We start from the raw sequence: 20,871 nt of genomic DNA, 5'->3' as shown, positions 1-20,871 counted from the left end.
CTTCAGTATCCAAAGGGGCCGCAATTGGATAAGCAGATTTTAAAAACATTGGTTTAGCAAGAGTGGCTAGGCTGCCATTTTGTGGCAGTGCCCACTAGGGATGCCAGCCCCTCGGTCGGGCCTGGGGATCCCCCGCAATTACAGCTCATCTCTAGATGGCGGCTAGAGAAAATGCAAGGTTTGGAAGGGGCGCTCTGTGGCACTGTGCCCCATGGAGGTCCCTGTCCTCCCCCAGTCTCCCTCCTCAAATTGCCAGGAGTTGGTAACCTAACCCCCTACTCACTGCCGGTGGCTGGGGAGGAAATCTGGCAACCCTACCTGCGCACCAGACCAAGTTTACCGGCTGCACTAAAACATCAAGAAGACAAGGTTCCTTGACAAGAGGCAATTCCAAACCTTGAGAGATAATATATATAAATATTCTCTGTACGCAACAAAACATAAATTTAAGCATTCTTGCTGCCTGTCCTGTTAGCACGGTCTAAAATTAGACTGGGAACTAAAAATACTTTCACATTGACAATGAGAGTCTCTCGTCCCGTTTCTATCAAAGAGCACGCACCCATCACAACCACACACACACACACACACACACTCAGCAACATTTTAACAACTGGTTGGGCTGAAATGGCGAAGGAGGGGGGTGTCTGTTAACCCAGGAAAAAGGAGCATCATAAATTAAGCAGCAGGAGAGTTGCCATGGAAATTTATTGTTCCAAGGATCCAATTTTGATTTTAAAAAATAGGATGAAGGCAGACAGGAAGGTCACAGCGTTCTGAAACAAACTGAATTTCCACGAGCATGTGCTGGCAGGGACTCATGGGTATTGTAGTCCATGGACATCTGGAGAGCCACCGTTTGGCCACCCCTGCCATCTCTTTGAGGTTGTCTCCCCCAGCTTTTTTTCCCTCCTGGCTCTAGGCTCCCTCCATCCAGCCTCTAGGTGGTGGAGGAAAATCCTGGGGACAGAGAACAGTTTCACTTAGGAGAAAATGGCTCCTTCGGAAGGTGGATTCCGGCATTATAACATTGAAGTCCGGCTCGTCCCCAAACTCTTCCCCCTCGTGTTCCACCCGCAATACCTCCAGGTATTTCCCAACCCAGACTGGCGAACCTTACTTGTTGGTGCAGATCCACCAGCTTTATGCATCATGGTCACTGATCAGAGACCAAATTCTGAAAGAAAATCCAAAGATTCAAGGACCGAAGCTACAAATCCATTGAGTCAACAGTCGGAGAATACGGATGCATTCCGAAGGCAGAGAACATACAACAGTAAAATCCTCGGAGATTAAATTCTGTCTGTCTCTAACTTTCCAAGGGCCAGAGGCCTGCTTAACTGTCTCTCGAGAATCTCCCAGGAAGGACATTCCACAGCTTCTCTGGATCTCTTGTTCTGTCCGCAAAGTATCCTCATAATTAAGAAATTTGCCCTTTCTTGTGCCTTAAATTCATTGCTTCAACCCTCAAGTGAAAAGCCTCCCATAGATAGTTCGCCTGCTGTATTGTGAAACCAAGAACCAATGCTAGGTGGATTTTCATGGGAAGAAGTGCTCCATTGTTGCCTAGCAACAAGCAGGCCAATATCTGCCAGCCCTGAAAGAAATTGTGGGATGGCTCCCTAGCGACGTCAACTTCCTACCTTCACTCGGGCCAAAATATGAGCATTGCTCACTTCTAAGTTGTAAACTGGTAGTTAGTGCAAGCCCTGTTGTTGTCCCTCCAGAGGAACTGGCTGGCCCCTGTGTGAGACAGGAGGCTGGACTGGATGGACCATTGGTTCTAATCCAGCAGGGCTCTTCTGATGTTCTTAGGAAGGCCTTGGCCTCTATGCCCTATTGTTGAACCACCAGATGAACTGGTTGGTCACTATGTTGGACTAGATGGCCCAGTGGTCAGATCCAGCAGGGATCTTCTAATGTTCTTACAAAGGCCTTGGCCTCTATGCCCTACTGTTGAACCCACAGGTGAACTGGTTGGCCACTGTGTTGGACTACATGGCCCACTGGTCTGATCCAGCAGGGATCTTACAAGCTTGATGAATACGAGCCATTAATTTCCCCTCCCATCCACCACAGTTGGGTATTTTTGTCTAACTAACAGGGCTGTTGTCAACAGTTGGCAAGATGGTCCCGGCCTTCCCCCAATAGTCTCGACCCACATGCTCAAAAGTTCCCCACCCTCCTTTCCTGTGGCAAATACCATTTCTACAAGCAAGAAGCACCACGTTGGATAAGTCACGCATGCACAATTAGGTGATTACCCACACAACAAGGTGCTCCCTCGACTTAATTCGACTCAGTCTGGGCAAGGTGTGATACGGGGGAAGGCCAGGGAGGAATTCCAGACTGCCCACCAGTCACACGAGGGGCCGGGCCCCAAGTCCTCCTGGGCTACCCAAATCTCTCAGGCATGCTACACAACGGGGCCGTTCTCTCTTTCAGGCCAGCATCCCTCGAATGCCAAATGAAAGCTTACGTAAGGCCCTGGCTGGGCAGCTCACACGGATGGGGGAATGGCTCCGAGGTCCTTCCCCCGCTCCGGGCCATTTCACAAGCGTGTTTTGTTGATCCAGCAGTCCCCCCACTTAGCGCACGGCACTAGCTTGGTTCGCATCTGGCGAAAGAGGGATTTAAAAAACAACAACACCACACTGGCCCGAGAACGGCTGTTTTCGTCAACAAGGGAAACCCGCTGTACTAGCCGGCGGGGTAGCCAGCTGTTGCTTCCGAGTCGCACTTGCCAAAGTGGAACTGCCAACCTCTGCCTAAGGCCGCGGCACTCCCCCCCCCCACTGCCTTTGTCTCTGTATGAGGCCACCCCATTACTACATGGAGCTTCAAAGAACCAAATTTGGGGAAGGGGATACACACACACACACCCCTCCGCACAGTGATTTTTGGAGAACTGCAATGCTTTAGCCCAAGTCACGGTTTCTATTTTAGCATCCAAGACCTGGGTAGCCAGGGCAAGTCTGATCTCGGAAGTTAAGCACGGTCAACCCAAGGAACACCAGAGCCATAGGCATGGAGGCAAGCAATAGCAAGTCTCCTTTGGACGTCACTTGTCTGGCGGCCAGCCAATCCTGGGATGTCCTGGCTATACTCCACACATGCCAAACGATAAATAAGTAATCCATGAATTGTTGGCGTGCAAACCAATGCACAGGCCACGAGGCCAGTGCGGTATAGTGGTGAAGAGGGCTGGTCTAGTACAGAGGTGGCCAAACTACAGACAAACTACAGACGTACAGAGGTGGCTCTCCGGACGTCCATGGACTATAATTCCCAGAAGTATCAGCGCGAACGAATATATATATATATATATATATATATATATATATATATATATATATATATATATATATATATATATATATATATATATATATATATATATATATATATATATATATATATATATAATTAAATAGCCCTCAAGTCTCAGGTCGAACGCGAGAGTGCTATCCCTTCCGAACGCAACAGACCTCCTGACGTCCTTTAGGCGCCAAGTGCAGAATAAGCATTTAGGACTTCCCCAATCAAATTATATGCTCTAGTTAAAAAGAAGGGGGAAGAGAAGTGCTGACACATTCATCTTAGCTACAGGTCCTAGCAACAGGAAGATTCCCCGAAGACAACATACCTTACACCAGGGGTAGTCAGCCTGTGGTCCTCCAGATGTCCATGGACTACAATTCCCATGAGCCCCTGCCAGCAAACGCTGGCAGGGGCTCGTGGGAATTGTAGTCCATGGACATCTGGAGGACCACAGGTTGACTACCCCTGCCCTACACGCTTAAATAAATATTCAGATGCTGGGGCGGCCAGATTGGACAGCCCGTCCCGTGCAAATTCGGCGTTGTGTTCCCAACTCTTCTTCTGACAATTTGCGCTATCGTTGTGCATGTCATTGTGCTGTTTCTCTCATTTTAGCCGCCCATGGGCGAAATACAGGACAGTGGGGCTTCTGACCCCTGGATCCCATTTAGCAACAACCCCACTTGCTTCCACGGAGTATCCCCCCCATACTTCCTCCTTCCCTCTTTGCACACCATTGGACCTAGAAGCATTTTCTTAAGCAAAGGTCCCCAGATTTCACATCCCGCCCCCAAGTTTCCGAGGAACATGCCACCGCTTTTCCTTATGGTGTCTGTAAGAAAATGTAGCCTGGACGCGGCGGCAGACGGTAAAACGCCAAGAAGTTACCCGTGAGCGAGGCAAGAGGTGTCCTTACTCTGCGTCGCCTGTATTTAGAAGGGCTCTTCAGCTGAAGCTTCCCAACCTGGTGGAAATCTGCGTTTGAGGGTGCAGCCCAGGCGAGGTCACCGGTCATAGCGGGCCCATTTGGCCCCATGTCCTTTTGAAGAAGCAGCCCCCAAATCCTGCCGCGGCGACTGCTGGAACGGGATGAGGCATTTCCGGGGAATATCGAGGCACAAACCCCCAAATGGACGTCCCTCTTGGGGCTCACCCCTTTCGGAGCTGGACGAGAGAACACAGGTCCGTGCTTGTTTTTGTTGGCTCGGAAAGGTGCGGTTTTGAGGTACCAAAAGCCCCCGGGCGTCTTCTGAATCTGAATCCAGTAGCAGCTCAGGGCCCAACACGATTTTTGGAGGGTCCGTTTCCAGGCGTCAATGCTCCCTTCAGCCGTGTGTCTTTCGGCAGCTTGAAGCCAGGCAGAGAAGGTCAGAGGTGGTCGTTTCCGACGTGACGGTTTCGAGGTCTCCCGAGAGGAACACCAGCTGCTCCTGGAGGCTTTCCGGGGCTGCCATCGGATTATCTCCCAGGGGGAGGCACACTAGGAAACCTCCGCATTACCCCCAATAGCAACGCAAGAAGATCAAGAGAGAGCCCCCCATCGCTGACTCAGGGGGCTGGCTGACCAAGGACTCTATGCCCCCCTCTGTCTTTGGCCTGAGCTCAGTGTCCAAAAGACGACAGCTCTGCTTTCTTTTGGGGATCCCCCCCTCCCCCTCGCACCTGGAAAACAGGATCTCTTCGCTCGGCCCGCTGATGCCTGCCTCGGTGGAAGAGTGTTGCAGGGCTGTGCTGAGATCAGATCTGGCAGCGGCACAGAAACGGGGGAGAAATCGGCTGCTCTCTGCCCCCCTCTCCGCGGTGGAGGGAGGGACGCTTCAAACGGCCACCACGCAGATGCCTCCCGCCTCCCTCCCCGGAGGCTGCATTGAATGGCAGCGCCCAAAAGAATGGTGACAGGCAACGGAGGCTGAATAATGGAACCCGCGGGGAGGGGGAGAGGGAAGGGGAAGCTCCGCCCCCTGGCTTGGCGCCCGCAGTCCATCAGTACAGTTCCACTCCGTCCGGAGAGATGTGCCCGGCTTGCCAGACCTTGCATCCCCCCTTCCGGGTGCCTCCGAATCCATGGCAGCTGCCCCCGAGCAGACCAGGCTGCCCTGTGCAAAATCCAGCCACTGCCAGACTTAAAGCTCCAAGCTGTCTACACTGATTAAAGCAGCTCGCAGGCAAAGAAAGGGCTTTCCCAGCACCGGAGAGCCTTTAAGGGGGAAGGCCGGGGGACTGAACCGGGATTTCCACATGCAAAGCAGGTGGTTTCCTCCTTGTGTTGCCCTGACTTCCAAATTAGGGGCTTTCCTCTGCGGCCCGGTAGCTTGCCGGGGAGAAGAGGGGACTCCGACGGCCTGCTTTGCTGACCCGGCTCCCAAAGTTAAGCCTGTTCACAGTAAAGGAGAGCACGAAATATCTGTGCGCCAATTTAGGTTCTTGGGCAGCGTGGCGGTATCGGACAACGGAAGGGGAAACCGGGGTCTGAATCTCTGTCCGTGCCGTGGAACCTCGCTGGGTGACCTTGGGCCAGCTGCCCGCTCTCAGCCTTTCCTACCTGGCAGGGTTGTAGTGAAGATAATACCAAGGAGAATGAGGGAGACCGCTTTGGAGGCAGCAGAGAAATAAGGTGAGTGTGTAAATAAATAAAATGCTTCCTGAATGCCACCTCCTAACTACACAAAGTGAAACAACAGTGTGTCCATTTGAACCGTAACTGAACTAAAAGGACTCCTGCCTGGCACATGACAACCCCTAAGGCAGGGGTAGTCAACCTGTGGTCCTCCAGATGTCCATGGACTACAATTCCCATGAGCCCCTGCCATTCGTTGGACCCAAGTCAATCAACAAGATGCCATGACAGACAGGGAATTCGAACGCGGGTCTCCCAGACCCTCTGCTACACCACGCTGGGACAGTAAGCAGGTAGAAGAAGAAAAGAAGAGCTGGGTTTCTTTGCACCCTGCTTTTTTTTACCACCTAAAGGAGTCTCAAAGCAGCCAGCTGCCCGCCCTACTGGATGCCAGGGTCTCAACCCATCCTCTACCAACACAGCTTTCCTCTTAAGTAATAATTTTCGAAACCTCGTCCCTAAAGAACCCACCTGCCCCACTCCAACTGTTCCAAAAGCAGGGAGCCCTGAGATTTGGCCTTCGGCATCAAATGGTTGAAATAAAACACTGTCGCCAACGCAGTCCTACAAACTCACTCAGTGGCCGAGTCCCACTGAATCCAAGCGCACGAAACTCCTGAACAGCCGAACTGACTTGCTCTTTCTGGATTTCCAGAAAGGGGCCTTCATTGAGCGCGTCCCGGGAGGAGCAAACTCACTCGGGGAGAAGCATCCCTTCCCCTTTCGTTGGCACAGCCTCCTTTCCACCTCGGGAAGAAGAACAACTCTCCCCCCCCCTCCCCAGGCGTCAAAGAGGTCACCTTTCCACAGTCACTTAAAAATCAAGAGTGCGCGGTTTGGATGCCAAGTCCTGAGCTTGCAGTTTTAAGTTAAACAATGGAGGAGGGCATTCAAAAGAGACAGACACACACAGGGAGAAGCTGGAAACTGAAATGATCAGATCTTTTCTTTCCAAAAACGGACACCTTCACGTCTCTCTCCACACTCTCATTCGGGCCCTGGACGATCTTTGTCCTCTATGAACCAGCAACCACCTTCCCCGTTCCCAAAGGGCGCTTTTCTCCTTCGCCGGCCCTGAAAACTTGCGGTTTATCGAGACGGCTTTTAATCCCACCTTTGGATTTGCAAAAGGGGCAACGAGGCGGCTTCTGAAAGGAGTTAGGAAAAGCCAGGATCTATCGCCGAAAGGCCTGAACTAACCCAATTAAAATGCTGACCTGAACTGCAGTGACCACCGGAAGCAAGAACAGAACGGACTTCAGGGACTCAAAGAGGCCCGGTCCCAAATTAAAAACTCAGAGTCATCTTAGAAGGTCGCTCTGCCTCTCTTTTCTGGGCTGTCCTTCCACCGGTCAGCAGACTCCAAAGGCCTCAGTAAGGGGAGGTGGTTTCTGAAGCCGGGAAACATGGAACAAAAGCAACGCCCAAGAGGAAATGAAGTTCTGGTTCTGGCATTCCTCCAACTGACTGTCTGCCTGTCCATTTATCCTGCCCCTCCCCGAAGGAGCTCAGCACGGGGTGCGTGAGCTGCCATCCACCGCTTTATCCTCACAACAACCCTGTGAGGTGTGAAGGCCTGAAAGAGTGCCGGGCTCAGCAATCTTTATCACCCAGTCTGAGACTCAAACCCAGGCCTCTTCCATCTGACACTGTTTGCAACAGTAGGAGGCCTAGAAACTCCACACAGGGAAGATCCAGACATGCCTATGGGTTATCCTCCTACCCTAGTGGGTCTACAGCAAAGCAAAAGCCCGAGTAAGCCCAACAGATCAATGCCAGAGAATTAAATTGACTATCAGGAGATCTGGGTCAGAGCTGAACCCAAATTCCTTTAGCACACGCGGTGGCTTTCTTCTCCGGAGTCCACAGGTACCTTACGGATGAACCCAATTTGTCTGGCGCACGTCTTAAGCCCTGTTGAGTCACTTCTGACTTAGGCTGACCGTCAGAATTCGTGACCACCCAAACCCCCTCTCCTGAACAGCCTTGCTCAGATCCCTTCCCAGAGATTCTTGCGCAGCTTTTGAGAGTCAAAAGTTGAATTTAGACGTTCCTATATCAGAGTTTGTTTTTTTTACTAACATTGCACCCAGCTCTGCCCCCCGCCCCCTGATTTTCAGTCAGACAAAATATTCCTCAGCCCCGCCTTGGGGCTCCTTGAGATTTTCCCAAGCTCAACCCACACGCGCATTCAAACACATCTGACCGCCCCCGGCCGAGTCATTTCCTCTCTTCAGGAGCGGGAGCCTCAGCAAGCCCAGCCCTGGGGCCAACGTCTCATCTCTGCCCTCCTGCCCGATCCCGGCACGAGGGACGCTTTGCAAAAATGCTCTCAAGCCGGCAGAGAGATCAGTGCGATTCAAGGCTCAACGTCGGAGCTGTCAGCTTCGGAAGCCGACCCAGTCGGTGATGAAGCTGTATCAAGCCTGAATTTTACCCAGGGATATGCACGGGGTGGGGGTGGGGTCAGGGAAAGAGAGAACCGAACACAGTGGAATGAAAAGGTGGCTTTGCTCCGATCGGCCCGGCCGTTGCTACCTTGCTTTTCCTCTGGGAGGAAGCTGCCCAGAGCAGCTGGCCTCCGGGACTCATTTGTGCTTTGCCCAAGGGAAATTAACGTTTTTTGCCGTGTCAAGGCTCTCTTCTAAATCGTTTTGTGTTCTAACCTAAAGGCATCTTGAGGGCCAGGACACCCAGGCAAACTTTCACGTTAGAAGGTCTGAGGGCGGGGGGCGCATGGTCCTCTGTGTTTTTCACTGCCCGATGGAGGAAAACAACATTCAGGAAGAGGACGGACTCCCAACGGGACATAATATTGCAGCTTCCACCTTCCAAAGTGGCCATTTGGTGTAGTGGTTAGGAGTGCGGACTTCTAATCTGACATGCCGGGTTTGATTCCCCGCTCCCCCATATGCAGCCAGCTGGGTGACCTTGGGCTCCCCACGACACTGATAAAACTGTTCTGACCAATATCAGTGATATCAGGGCTCTCTCAGCCTCACCCACCCCACAGGGTGTCTGTTGTGGGGAGAGGAAAGGGAAGGTGAATGTAAGCCGCTTTGAGCCTCCTTCGGGGAGAGAAAAGCGGCATATAAGAACCAACTCTTCTTCTTCCTCTTCTTCTCCTTTTCCTCCTTCTCCTTCTCCTCCTTCTTCTTCTCCTCCTCCAGGTGAGCGGATCCCTGTCCCCTGGAGGCTGCTAACCCCAGCCAAATTTCCCAGGGTTCTCCATGGAATCAGCCGGGGTCTCTCCAAAGGAAAGGAAACACCGGGGCCAATTTAAACATCTCTCCCTCCGATGATTTCATGGCTCCCAGCAGCTGCCTGGGAAATTATGGTGAAATTCAATGCCAGAAACTTCTGCCGCTGTGTCAGGGTAATCATGGGAGAGATGGATGAGAAACCTCAGTACAGGGAGCCACTCTGTAACCCGGAATCGGATTTGGGTGTTTTGTTGTTGTCGTTGATTCTTTAATCCTCTCCTTTTTCTCCTCGCCTGCAGACTGTGTTAGAAACAGGCCTCCCTCAGTCAAAATGGCTCGTCCTCTCATGATAGCCACTGGTCTTAAAGAACAGTGACCTGATGAATAAACTGCAAGACCAGTCAGGGGAAACAGGGTGGCTGCCCCACGCCATGCGCCCCATAAGCCCAGACCTTCAGTCCCGCTGCAAAAGTCTCCTCTGCTGCAGCGTCCAGTTCCCAACGGCAGCTGGCTAGATCCTTCCAAGAAGCTCCGTTTATGAAGCAAAGTATACTGCTCATGGAAGTGGAGGCTCCATTTCTAGCAGTCACAGGGAAGAAGAACGGCCTTGCCAAGCCAGACCCCTGGATGTGGCCTACCTGGAGGCTGCTGGTGGACGGTTGAGGGGGGAAAGGATGCAGAACCGGATAGAGCTTTAGCCAGAATTGAAACAGCTGTTCTTAGGAGCAATGCCTCTCAAACGCCGAGGCCGTAAATCTTCCCCATCAGGCTACTTGAGAGTTATGCAATGCTAAGAGATGGACAGGGCCAGATGTAAGGACACCTTTTGTTCCACCAGAGGTGGAAGCAGACCCTGAGTTACAGCTGTCCGATCTGTCAAAATCTCCACCGAAGGCTCTTTTTTCGCAAAAATATACCACTGCATCCGTACATGCTGTCCCCCAAACGGTTATGGCCTGCCAACATCTGCAGATTAACTGCTAATAAAGCAGGGGTGGCCACACTGTGGCTCTCCAGATGTCCATGGACTACAATTCCCATGAGCCCCTGCCAGCTGGGGAATCAAACCCGGTGCCCCAGATTAGATGCTGCCGCTCTTAACCACGCTGTCTCTCTGCCTTCTACTGAGCTAGACCCCTGGTCTGTCTAGCTCCATATCGTTCCCTCTCTCTCTTTTTCCCTGATCTCTTCTCACCCCCCCCCTTCCCACCACCAAAAAAAGACCTTGGCCGGCCATCCCCAGAGCTCTCCTTTCATTTAGCTGCATCTCCTTAGTCCCTCCTGCCAAGAGTCCATTTTAAATACTAAGCTCACATTTGGCAGCAGGAGAAACCATGATGAGGATTTTCCATTTGAGATTGCTAGAGAAGGGGGGGGGGGGCAGGCCAATTCAAATGCTCCTTGTCCTACAGAGCATGTGACTCAAATAGGAGGGGGGCTTAAAAATATCCACCCCTGTGCCTTTATTACAGGGGTGGGCCAAACCATGACTCCACAGACTACAACTGCCGTGAGTCCCAGCCAGCTGGCGACCCACTGAATTAACATTCTCCAAAACAGCTTGTCGTAAACAAACCCCTGCTCAGATCTTGCAAACCAGGGCCTTTGGCCTCCTTGACCGAGTCCATCCACCTCTTGTTGGGTCTCCCCCTTTTCCTGCCGCCTTCAATTTTTCCTAGCTTTATTGTCTTTTTCCAGCGACTCTCGTCCAAGCACAGACGGTCTCCAGAAAGGCGGTACAGAATTTTAATAAATAATCATCATCACCAGGCATGCCGGCAAGCCAGAGGGACCGGCACCAAGGAAGAAAAGAAAACCCAGGCACCCTCAAACAGCAAGGTATCCACAGGATGCTGTTTCTGGCCTGCACATTTATTGTGGCGCAGAATTGTGACCTTTCTCTACGGCAGGGGTAGTCAAACTGCGGCCCCCCAGATGTCCATGGACTACAATTCCCATGAACGAATGCTGGCAGGGGCTCATGAGAATTGTAGTCCATGGACATCTGGAGAGCCGCAGTTTGACCACCCCTGGTCTAGGGAGTGCGAAGGGCAGGGGGCTTCCCCTCCACCCACAGACCCCATTCTCTTCTCCCCCCGCCCCCTCCCCAGTGTTTCCCCTGCTGTTGCACAGAGAGGAATCGGCTTCCAGGGCCCGTCCATTTCCCACAGGAGGCTTTCCTCCCGGAGGCCAGAGCCGGATCAACAACAGCTCAGCCTAATCCGCCCTGACACGCCTCGCGCCCTTGGAGCGCCCGGCAGAAGGGACCGGGTGGCAAGGAGTCACTTCCCCATTTTGGGGGGGGGGCAGAATTTTAATTTCTTTAAGGGTTGCTGCTTGCAGGCATCGCCCGCCAGACGAAAGATGAGCATGGCGGAAAGCCGTCCCTTGCTAGAAGAGACAGCTTGGGGGAAATTTGTGCCTGCAGAGGCGGCGATTGGGAGGGAGCTGAGGCTCTGCTCTGGGACATGTGCAAGAGCCCTGCCCAAACGAAGACGGCCATGCCCTCTACTTCAGAGGTCCCCAACACGGTGCCCACGGACACTTTTCCCCAGCCCCGCCCAGTGGGTGGGGCTCTTGCCCAGGACGGCAAACGAACAAGAAGAGGAAGAGTTGGTTTTTGTGCCCTGTTTTTCACTGCCCGAAGAAATCTTAAAGCAGCTTACAGGGGATCATGGGAATTGTAGTCCATGGCCCTCTGGAGAGTCACAGTTTGGCCATCCCTGCCCTCTTCATTACAAGACAGCCCAAAAGATTTCCGTGGCACTCACGTGAGGAAAGCAGAACACAGTGGTTCAACAAAAAGAACCACCCCATTTTGTCACACGCTTCAACTTTCCTCCTGGCATCCCACATTTGCCCATAGGACAGATCTTGAAATGCAGGACATGAAGCTGCTGCCGGCTGAATCAGATAACTGCTCCATCGAGGACAGTATTGTCTACCCAGACTGGCAGCCACTCTTTCACATCCCCTCCTGCCTGGTCCTTTTAGCTGGAGATGCCGGGGATTGAACCGGGGACCTTTGGAATGCCAAGCAGAGGCTCTCCCACCCAGCCACGCCCCCCCATCACTTTTCCTACAAATAAAAAAAAGCTGCTTCTCCAGAGCTCCAAGGCCTTGATAAGGGTGAGTGAAAACAGGATGCAGAACCAGCTGAAGCAAAGGCCACGGCCAACAAACACCCCTCAACCCATTCGGAGAGGGAGAGCGGCACAGATTCTACCCGGCTGCCAAAGGGAAAAAAGAGAGTAATTTCTAAACAGGGTGCAGAATTACCTTGTCCAATGCACAGCCTCGACGACTTTGAAAGGGCTACAGGAAAATGCAAGCACAATCTAAGATTATGGGCTAATGAGTGGGAAGTGGAACCTCCATCTCCAAAGGCAATGTACCTCAGCTGGGTGACAGGGGCGCCATCCAACCCAGCATCCCGTGCTCAGCCAGACAGTCCCAGAAGCAAGGGCTCTTTCGTTGGCCTCTGTGCCCTGCTTCCGGGGCTGTCTGGCCGGCCGCAGGATGCTGGGCTCTCCGTCTAATGCACAAAGGCCATTCAGATGCCCTGTTTGTGTTTACCAGGATGCATTCGTATCCGATTGCAAACCTCCGGCTTGCTATTTTTGTTTACTTTGGCAGATGATGGTCCACACAGATTGTCCTGCTCGTCTAAAACAGTAAGAGCACGCAAACCAAAACAAACCACACAGAAATACCAGCCTAGCCCAAAGGGACGTCCGAATGGGAGAAACTAACCCACCACCCTTATCACCCCATAAACCATCAAAATGGGATCACCGGCAGACATTTGAGCTCACTGCAAGCAACAGATGAGGGTGGCGTTTTGCTCTCCGGTGCCACTTTTATGCCACGGCCACACACAACCGACCGGCTGCCCTGTGCAAGCTTCCAAAATCCAAGCCCACGCCCTCCACAGGTGCCCGCAGGAAGGACAGCCAGGCAGTAGCCGACTCATGGCGACCCTGCAGGGACGTCCGGGGGTGGTCTGGCATTGCCTTCCTCTGCACAGCAACCGTGAACTTACCCACAGTGGTCTCCCGGTCAAGGACTAACCAGGGCTTGACCCCACTTCGCTTCCTGGAAGCTGACAAATTCAGACCAGCCCAGGCCATGCAGGTCAAGGCAGCGCATCTCTGGGTGGTCAGAAATGCCACCAGGTTGCAGCCCATCGACAGCGGCTCCACTCCACTCAAGGCCGCAGACGTCCAGGGGCAGTCGGTCAGTTGCTTGCCCCTGCGGGACCACCCCGGCCTCCCTTGGTGGTCTCCTTACCAGGGAAGATCTGTCAAGATCCGGCTAGCCAGAGCCATCCAAGTAGGATGGAGAAAAGTTTGCCAAGCTAAGCCTCCAAGGGGGCCAGCCAAAGGCGTGAGTCTCAATGAGAGACCCTTCCCACAGACCTGGAGCCCATTAGGCCTCCCCCTGCTGCCCCCAGAGACCCCCCGCCCCGTTGATCGACAGGAACCCCCCACACCTTGCAGCCAGGAAAACAACCCTTCCCAGCTCTGTTCCGACCCGAGAATCCCACCCAGCTGGCCCACCTCCCCCAGAGCCCCAAGAAATCAAGCCCCGCCCCGCCCCCCGGGCGCACCCGCCTCCCTTGGCCCCAAAGCGGCCTGCAACGCAGGGTTGGTTTTTATTCCCCCTCCCTCCGATTTGCGCCAATTCCCAGGCGACCCAGGGAAGGAGGCAAAGGAGCAAAGGAGCAAAGGAGGCGGCCCCCAGATCTCCCCCTGCCCCCCCAGCCCCGTGCAAGCTCCCCCACCCCAGCCCCACCCACCCACCCAGCTCACCCCCTCCTTCTCTCCCCCCTACCCCAAACTTACTGGGAAGTTTCTCTGCAAAGACAGCTGCTGCTCCCCCCTCCCCGCCCCCAGGGTTTCCTCTCCCTTCCTCTGCAGCAAGCCCGGGCGGCCACGGTGCCCTCCCCCCGCCGCTGCTCTTTCAGTTCCCAACGCCAGCCTGCGGGGGCGCAAAGGCTTCCGGGAACTGGAGTCCCCTCCGCCGCCTTCCCTGGGCAACTTTGCTACCTGCGAGGACTCCACCTCCCGGCATGCACCGGGGGCGGCTCCGGGCCGGAGGGAGCCGGGCTGTTTGTTTTTGTCCCAGCCACCCACGTCCGAGCCCGGCGAGGCAAACCCGGGGGGAGAGCGCCCCCGTGCGGCGCGCCGCGGCCAGCGCAGGGCCGAAAAGGGGCCAGGAGAGTGGGGCAAAGCGGAGCTGCGCCCCTCTGCCCACCCTACTTCTCCCCAAAACTGGAGCAAAGCTGCACCCTGTGGCGTGCATGCTGAGGAAGAGGTGGCCTTGCACACAATTATGCCCCCAAGTGGACTTTGTTGCTCTTCTTGGAAAGCCTCTGTGTGCTGCCCTGCCAGGGTGGGAGGGAAGGAGGGAGGGTGGAATTATACTCCGCTGTGTCCCCTTTCCAAATAACACCCGCCCCAGGCGCCACCCCCAAAGCTCCAGGGTTTCCCCAACCCTACCTTGGCTCAAAAGTTGGGGAAAGGCTGGTCAGTCCTGTGGCCATGAGTTCCATAAGGTCACCTTTCCTCATCTGGAAGGCAAAAGACGTTCAAAGGCGGTGGCCTATTGCCTGCCTTTGCACCGTGACCCTGGGCTTCCTCTGTGGTCTCCCATCCAAATATTAATTGCGTAGCTTCTGAGATCTGGCCTCTCCCCACTGCGCACAACGTGTAATATTAAGATTGCCAACCTGCAGGCGAGAGCTGGAGATCTGCTGTTACAATGGATCTCCGGTTGATAGGGCTGTGAGTGTCCTGGATAGTGCAGGGGGTTGGACTAGATGACCCAGGAGGACCCTTCCAACTCTATGATTCTATTAGAAATCAGTTCCCCTGCAGAAAAGGGCTGCTTTGGAGGGTGGACTAGAGCGGATTGTGCCCTACAGAAATCCCTTCCCTGCTCAAGCCCTGCCCTCAAAAGCGCCAGGTAGTTCCCAACTTACAGCAACTCTAAGAACAGCCCACCCCATCGTCCTTTTTCCCTAACTGAAGAGCTATTTCCTCCTAAGCACAGTGAGGGCCGCTGTGGTGCAGTGCTTAAAGAGTGACGGCCTCGAATCTGGAGAACCGGGTTTGATTCTGCACCCTCCCCGTGCAGCCAGTTCCAGTTCTCTCAGAGCTCTCTCAGCCTCACCTACCTCACAGGGTGTCTTTTGTGGGGAGGGGGAGGTGATGGTAAGCTGCTTTGAGACTCCTGTTAGAGAAAAGTGGCATATAAGGACCAACTCTTCTTCTTTTTCTTCTAATAATATTTGAGGCAGGGGATGAGCTTTCGTGAGCAGTGACTCACAGAAGCTCAATACTCTGCCACAAATGCAGTTCGTCTTTAAGGTGCCACCGGACTCTTGCGCTTTTCTCCTGCGGAAAATTCTATGGATGCGTTGTGGGGACCTGCACGGTGCCATTTGGCCACAAGAGGGAGACTCAGACCCGTGCTAAAATTTGAGCATTAACTGTGACGATGCTTTGCCGCATAGAAGGATCTCTCTGGCCATGGACTGGCTTGCTAGCCTGGTAGGCCTGGGTACGCAGAGTGCTCAGATCTAAGTGCAAAGTGCCACATGAACAATATGCTTCCAGGCAACACAGACGGTGCAGTGAAGAGCGCATGAGCTCTCTGCCCCCAGACACGTTCTCTTTTGCCCTTTGGCACAGAAACATGGGAGGTGACGTTTTCCCACTGTCTGCCCCGTGACGGGCATGACAAATTACAGTTTAGTGGCGTCCTTTGTCCATAGGTCTGACTGATGTTAGTAGCAGAGAACAAGGGCTAGTAAAGCGGTTACCATCCTTGCCAAACACACCCTGCAGAATTGCTTCCTGCGTTGAGAGTCAGCTTGGTGGAGTGGCTGAAGAGCAATGGCTGGAGAACGGGGTTCATTTCCCCCACTCCTCCTCCCCATTTGGAGTCGGCGATCCTTACTTGTGCAGCAAGCTGCCCTGTGATTTTATTTTCATAGGGCCTGTTCTTGCCCCCTGAAACGCCTGGAGAGCTAGATGAAACCTCCATATACAGTGGCAGCCTACCTCCCTCTTCTGCAGGCTGGAACCACAGGACAGAGGGAAGGCGCTCCCATTCTGACTGGGGGACAGCGGGACCGTGCCTTGTGACCTAAACGAGAAGAGTGCCTAACATTTCTCGCATCTTCCGGGCAGAATTAAACCCACTGCTGTCTTTCGCTTTTGTTGCAGTGTGAATATTCAGCCAGTTTATCTGCCACTGGGGAACTGATCGTATTGTGTGTGGCACTCAGAAAGGAGAGAATACCAAGGCCCGGGGAGGCAAAATGTTCTCTATGCTGCGCCATGCGCTCAGATTTAACGGCCCTCATTTTTCAAGCTGAAGTGTAAATATTTGCTGGATTATAATGCTATTTATGGGCTCATTTCTTTTTCAAAAAAAATACTCCGGATAAAGGGAGAGATGAAATTGCAGCAGGCTGCCTGCAGGAAGGCCTGGGCAAGAGCTGTCCATTAGGCTGGGCTCGGGGGAAGGATTTTCAAGAGGCAGAGAGGAGGGTCGGTTGCTGGATATCTCCCCTCCTCCCCCCATTGACTCTGAGACCCAGTTCACAGCAACAGGAGGAGGTAAAATGGGCTGGCTACCTTTTTAACTGGCTGGTGGTGGATGACTCCAGCTTTGAATTTTCCTCTGTGTTAAAAAAATAACCCACCCGCAACAAGAAAACTAGCACAGTTGGGAGGGCCCTCTGTTTGCTTGGTGGGCTGGCTTTCTGCTTGCGGAGAAATTTCCCCATAGGGCCGTGACGGAAAATATGATCCTCCACTGGTGACCTGGAGCAACACGGTCCCTTTTCCTGCCTCGGTCTCCACCATTGGATTCACCTGCATGATTTCGTTTCTCCCCATATTTATTTACATTTTTATCAGCCGTTTCCGTTCAGCGCACGTGGGACACTTTTTCATTTACACGGCATTTATATGTAAAACGAAAATAATTTCTACGTGTAAGACACAACTGAAATGGAATCGTGATTTATAGAGGCACGGATAACGTTGAAAAAAATGCGTATCCTTTTCGAGATGCGTTCAGTCAGGAAACGGAAGACGCTGTGAAAATCAAGAATCTCGGCGAAGGGAGGAGAAAAAGCAAAGTGGGATATCATCCTCAACTCTCGTTTTTTGGAAGACGCCCGCATATGAGCCTGGTTATACTTATTTCTTAGGAGCAGGAGAACAATTAAAGGGAGTTCCTGAATTCAAAATGTACTTTTTCAAAAAGCAGCTTGGTTGCTGCTAACAGCAGCCTTTATTACTAGAATTTGGGGTGTGGGGTCTCAACCCTTTTATCCCGTTCTGATTTTGCTGGGCAGAGCCACATGTCTGCAGCTTCCCAGCTTGGCTGCTGTAATGCTCTCATCTTGGAGCGGCCCTCGGAGACATCCCTGCATGCTGCAGCTGTCATGTGGATGCTTGCCTTTTAATTTGTGCTTGGGTGACGCACAGATGTATGACTTTTAGTCCATTTAGCCTGATGCAACAGGAAAGGGTACAGCAACAAGAGAATTGCAGCTTTGGTTTGCCCGAGGCTGGAGCAAAATTGCAGCGGAGAGTGGAGTTCTGCAACTCAGTGGAATCCCTTTTGCTCTTTCTCCTGCAGTTAGATCTATCTCTTTGCCAGCCAGGGAAAGTTGTTCGAAGGGCCACTAGGTGTTGCTGCTACACAGTATCTTCCACAGTCCTATTAAACCAGCAGGACTGACGGACCATAAGAAAGGAAAGGTCATTCTTCCTGATCACTTGTTTTATTTTAGGGTGGGGGAAATCAATTTATTGCACTGACAAGGTGAACCATCCAGCCGACCAATTTCCGAGGCCTTTTAGATGGCCAGAAAAGAGGCATTGTCCTCCCAAGATGGCTTTGGAACCCGGGGAGGAGAGTATTCCCTGGTTATTGATTTGATTCTTCGGTTTATTGATCGGTCTATTGATTTGCCTCTTTTTCTGCCGCCACTCGGCTTTCCAGGCCTCATCCAGTCTACTCAGAACGTGACCAAAGTACAGCAGTCTCAGTTTAGCTGCTTTTAACTTCCAGGGAGAGTTCAGGCTTGATTTATGTATTTTGATTTATTCTTGCGTTTATGTGCTGCTCTTCCTCAGGGGCTCAAGGCGGTTTACATATAATTAAAAACATACAACACTAGAAAAATACATCAAATCTGGAGGGGTCTGGAGACGAGCTGTCATTCCAGGGGATCTCTATTACAGCTCTTGGCCGCCCTTCCTCTCTGCCTCACTCTGTCTGGGCCAGAATTTACCCCGCCATCTCCCCAAAGAGCAGCGAAGCGGGGCTTGCATTGTGCAGCCAACTGCCAAACACGTCTGCAAATACCATCATAAATGAAATGAATATGAATGAAACGGAGGGTCGTTGCTCTTGCCCGAGCTTTAATGTCATTCAAATGTCAGGTTCTTTTTCAGTGCTTCCTCTGCAGTTCGGATGCTGATTCGCCAGGGTTCCGCTGGGCGAAAGTATCTCCCCCGCTTCTCCTCCTTTCAATCTACCTTCCTCCCATGGCCTTCCTTCCGTGAACACTGCAATTCCACAAGAGCCAGTGTGGAGTTGTGGCACAGAATCGTAGAGCGGGAAGGGGCCCTACAGGCCACCTGGTCCAGCCCCCTGCTCAGTGCAGGATCAGCCTCAAGCATCCAGGATGAGCATCCTCAAGCAACCAGCCCCGCTGCTGAACTACTCTGGCTGTGAAAAAAATCTCCCCCAGTACAATTCGACATAATTTAAACCCCTTACAGAGGAGCCTATGAGATTCCCAAATCACAATGGCAGGAAGCTGACAAATAGCTAGATAATATCATCTGCTGCCAAGAGGAACTGCTCCCTGCCCTCCTCCAACTGACCACCTTTCAGATCCTTCAAGAGAGCCATCCTGTCCTCTCTCCACCTCCTCCAGGCTGAACATCCCATAGTCCATCGGCCTTTCCTCGCAGGACTCGGTCCCCAGGCCCTGAACTCTGCCGGGCCTTTCAGTGAAATGTCCCAGAGTTACAGATCTCCAAGTGACAAGAGTTCTGTTTCCCGGGAAAAAATGGCTGCGTTGGAAGGTGAGGTATACCTTTATACCCCACTGAGCTCCTGCCCTCCCCAGGCTGCTCTCCCCAAATCTCCAGGTATTTAGCACCCCAGAGTTGGCAAACCTCAGGCCAGGGGTGCAAAGCATTGCGTGCTAACCAACTGAGCAGACCAGATGCAGTCTGTAAATGATTCATCCTTTTGCTTTGGGAAGGAGTCACCGCTGTGCATGTCGCATGTCAAAGCCGGAGCCTAAACAGGGACGACAAAACTTGGAAGTGGGGGGGGGGGCAGATGCTCTTTCAGGCTTTTCTTGACCCTCCTCGGGGTCTTGTCCTCCCCCCCTGTAAACCGCAGAACATCTGGCAGCTGCACAGCCAGATGTCACCTGCCTTCTTTAGCATTGTGTTTATCACTGGAGGAAACGGGTGTGCTCTGAGATCGAGGTGGCATTTACTTGGGAGTAAACATCCTTTGGCACTCCAGAAGGTTTCAGGGGGGTCTGCAGTGGAACAGCTCAAATTGAGTCCAGCTGCATCTTAAAGACAAAAAAAGATTTTCGGGGTAGAAGCCAGCAGGAATCGAAGATCCTTTTGTTGGATACGTCTCTGGCGAAAAGGTACTTGGGCTCCCAACAGCTCATCCCCTGGCTATGCTGCTGGTCTGTCAGTCCGCTGGACTGGAATCCGGCTCTCTTCAAGGAAATGCACTGGCTGAAAGTTGGGTCAAATCCCCAGCTTCACCAAGGTACCAAAGACAGATTCAGGAGGGTCACCGTATTGGTCCAAAGAAGCAGAATGACGTTTTGAGTCCAGGGGCATCTTGAAAACCAACAAAATTTGATACGAGGTATAGGCTTTCGCGTGCCAGGACACTCCTGCAGGGGTTCCAAAGACTGTTTGCCGCTGCAAGACTCTGCTTCCTACAAGAACAAGGAACCACAAGGACAGGCTGGTTTTGAATTCTCCATCCTTCTTGTTTAGACCAAAACACTCCCACGGTGATTTCACTTCTCTTGATAGTCGGTGATGCGAAAGACTCCGCCGGAGACCCTGGAGAGCTGCTGCCGGCCTGAGCAGACAATCCTGATTATGAAAGACCTCAGCCTGAGATCCTGGAGAGAGCTGGCAGGGGCTCATGGGAATTGTAGTCCATGGACATCTGGAGAGCTACAGCTTGGCCGCTCCTGACACAGGGGAAAGGGAGACTGTTATAAGTCCTAAACCCAGAAGGATTGCAAAAACGGAAGCCACGTTGATTCAGGCCGACCGAATAACACAACAGAACCTCCATGTTCGGAGGCAGTATAGCTCTTCTTCACCGCAGGTGCGGTGAAGCAACCGGAAGTGGCCGCCATGTTCGTGTCCTGTTAGCGGGCTTTTGAGAAGCATTTGGCTGTCCGCTGCTGACATCAGGAAGGTGGGCTAGGAGGGCTGGCCACGGCACAGTCTCTGTAGAATTCTTGGGAAAGGGAGCAGGCCGAACGGCGGAAGGAGCCCTCCATGGATCCATTAAGCGGAGCGGCTGAGCACGGAAGGGGCTTCCATCTCACAAGGCCTCTTCCATCTTCCAGCCTTGACGGAGCTGGAACTGCAGCCGGGCCATAAACATGCCAACGGAAACCGGCCTCATCATCATTCT

At 52.8% G+C, this 20,871-nt stretch overlaps 1 protein-coding gene across 5 annotated transcripts in view; it reads right to left on the bottom strand.

Moving 5' to 3' along the window:
• Positions 1-14,130, bottom strand: part of MIB2 (MIB E3 ubiquitin protein ligase 2) — a 35,156-nt gene extending 21,026 nt beyond the window's left edge. The window contains exon 1 of one of the 5 annotated variants that reach the window (XM_077311284.1): positions 13,986-14,130. The gene's annotated coding sequence lies outside the window, so the exon portion shown is untranslated. The other 4 variants (XM_077311287.1, XM_077311283.1, XM_077311285.1 and 1 more) reach the window with 4 other exon arrangements.
• Between the last annotated feature and the right edge of the window lie 6,741 nt (positions 14,131-20,871).

This window comes from Paroedura picta, chromosome 15 (genome assembly GCF_049243985.1).
Source record: "Paroedura picta isolate Pp20150507F chromosome 15, Ppicta_v3.0, whole genome shotgun sequence".
Classification (NCBI taxonomy): domain Eukaryota; kingdom Metazoa; phylum Chordata; class Lepidosauria; order Squamata; family Gekkonidae; genus Paroedura; species Paroedura picta.
The sequence above is the reverse complement of the archived record's forward strand: the minus strand, read 5'-3'. Positions and strand labels throughout refer to the sequence as shown.